The following is a 2,585-nucleotide window of genomic DNA, read 5'->3' on the forward strand; positions in this document are numbered from 1 at the left end:
CGCTCCCAAATGGCCTAACAGTGGCAGCCAATCAGAGTGCGAGAAAAGCGCTCCCAAATGGCCTAACAGTGGCAGCCAATCAGAGTGCGAGAAAAGCGCTCCCAAATGGCCTAACAGTGGCAGCCAATCAGAGTGCGAGAAAAGCGCTCCCAAATGGCCTAACAGTGGCAGCCAATCAGAGTGCGAGAAAAGCGCTCCCAAATGGCCTAACAGTGGCAGCCAATCAGAGTGCGAGAAAAGCGCTCCCAAATGGCCTAACAGTGGCAGCCAATCAGAGTGCGAGAAAAGCGCTCCCAAATGGCCTAACAGTGGCAGCCAATCAGAGTGCGAGAAAAGCGCTCCCAAATGGCCTAACAGTGGCAGCCAATCAGAGTGCGAGAAAAGCGCTCCCAAATGGCCTAACAGTGGCAGCCAATCAGAGTGCGAGAAAAGCGCTCCCAAATGGCCTAACAGTGGCAGCCAATCAGAGTGCGAGAAAAGCGCTCCCAAATGGCCTAACAGTGGCAGCCAATCAGAGTGCGAGAAAAGCGCTCCCAAATGGCCTAACAGTGGCAGCCAATCAGAGTGCGAGAAAAGCGCTCCCAAATGGCCTAACAGTGGCAGCCAATCAGAGTGCGAGAAAAGCGCTCCCAAATGGCCTAACAGTGGCAGCCAATCAGAGTGCGAGAAAAGCGCTCCCAAATGGCCTAACAGTGGCAGCCAATCAGAGTGCGAGAAAAGCGCTCCCAAATGGCCTAACAGTGGCAGCCAATCAGAGTGCGAGAAAAGCGCTCCCAAATGGCCTAACAGTGGCAGCCAGCTAGAGCTAGCTTAAGTTAGCTTGGGTTAGCTTGAGTTAGCTTTAATTAGCTTTAATTAGCTTAAGCTAGCTTAAGTTAGCTTGGGTTAGCTTGAGTTAGCTTGAGCTAGCTTGAGTTAGCTTGAATTAGCTTGAGTTAGCTTGAATTAGCTTGAGTTAGCTTGAGTTAGCTTGAATTAGCTTGAGTTAGCTTGAGTTAGCTCGGGTTAGCTTGAGTTTGACTTCATTAACCCAAGTTAGCTTGGGTTAACTTCATTAAGTTAGCTTGAACTAGCTTGAGTTAGCTTGAGTTAGCTTGAGTTAGCTTGAGTTAGCTTGAGTTAGCTTGTCTTAGCTTTAGCTAGCTTGAGTTAGCTTGAACTAGCTTTAGCTACCTTGAGTTAGCTTGAGTTAGCTCGGGTTAGCTTGAGTTAGCTTGAGTTAGCTTGAGTTAGCTTTAGCTAGCTTGAGTTAGCTTGAGTTAGCTTGAGTTAGCTTGAGTTAGCTTGAATTAGCTTGAGTTAGCTTGAGTTAGCTTTAGCTAGCTTGGGTTAGCTTGAGCTAGCTTGAGTTAGCTCGGGTTAGCTTGAGTTAGCTTGAGTTAGCTTTAGCTAGCTTGAGTTAGCTTGAGTTAGCTTGAGTTAGCTTGAGTTAGCTTTAGCTAGCTTGAGTTAGCTTGAACTAGCTTGAGTTAGCTTGAGCTAGCTTGAGTTAGCTTGAGTTAGCTTGAGTTAGCTTTAGCTAGCTTGAGTTAGCTTGAACTAGCTTTAGTTAGCTTGAGTTAGCTTGAGTTAGCTTGAGTTAGCTTGAGTTAGCTTGTCTTAGCTTTAGCTAGCTTGAGTTAGCTTGAACTAGCTTTAGCTACCTTGAGTTAGCTTGAGTTAGCTCGGGTTAGCTTGAGTTAGCTTGAGTTAGCTTGAGTTAGCTTTAGCTAGCTTGAGTTAGCTTGAGTTAGCTTGAGTTAGCTTGAACTAGCTTGAGTTAGCTTGAGTTAGCTTGAGTTAGCTTGAGTTAGCTTGAGTTAGCTTGAGTTAGCTTGTCTTAGCTTTAGCTAGCTTGAGTTAGCTTGAACTAGCTTTAGCTACCTTGAGTTAGCTTGAGTTAGCTCGGGTTAGCTTGAGTTAGCTTGAGTTAGCTTGAGTTAGCTTTAGCTAGCTTGAGTTAGCTTGAGTTAGCTTGAGTTAGCTTGAGTTAGCTTGAATTAGCTTGAGTTAGCTTGAGTTAGCTTTAGCTAGCTTGGGTTAGCTTGAGCTAGCTTGAGTTAGCTCGGGTTAGCTTGAGTTAGCTTGAGTTAGCTTTAGCTAGCTTGAGTTAGCTTGAGTTAGCTTGAGTTAGCTTGAGTTAGCTTTAGCTAGCTTGAGTTAGCTTGAACTAGCTTGAGTTAGCTTGAGCTAGCTTGAGTTAGCTTGAGTTAGCTTGAGTTAGCTTTAGCTAGCTTGAGTTAGCTTGAACTAGCTTGAGTTAGCTTGAGTTAGCTTGAGTTAGCTTGTCTTAGCTTTAGCTAGCTTGAGCTAGCTTGAACTAGCTTTAGCTACCTTGAGTTAGCTTGAGTTAGCTCGGGTTAGCTTGAGTTAGCTTGAGTTAGCTTGAGTTAGCTTTAGCTAGCTTGAGTTAGCTTGAGTTAGCTTGAGTTAGCTTGAACTAGCTTGAGTTAGCTTGAGTTAGCTTGAGTTAGCTTGAGTTAGCTTGAGTTAGCTTGTCTTAGCTTTAGCTAGCTTGAGTTAGCTTGAACTAGCTTTAGCTACCTTGAGTTAGCTTGAGTTAGCTCGGGTTAGCTTGAGTTAGCTTGAGTTAGCTTGAGTTAGCT

The sequence above is a fragment of the Convolutriloba macropyga genome, unplaced genomic scaffold (genome assembly GCF_964194025.1).
Source record: "Convolutriloba macropyga unplaced genomic scaffold, txConMacr16.3 SCAFFOLD_6323, whole genome shotgun sequence".
NCBI classification, from domain to species: domain Eukaryota; kingdom Metazoa; phylum Xenacoelomorpha; order Acoela; family Convolutidae; genus Convolutriloba; species Convolutriloba macropyga.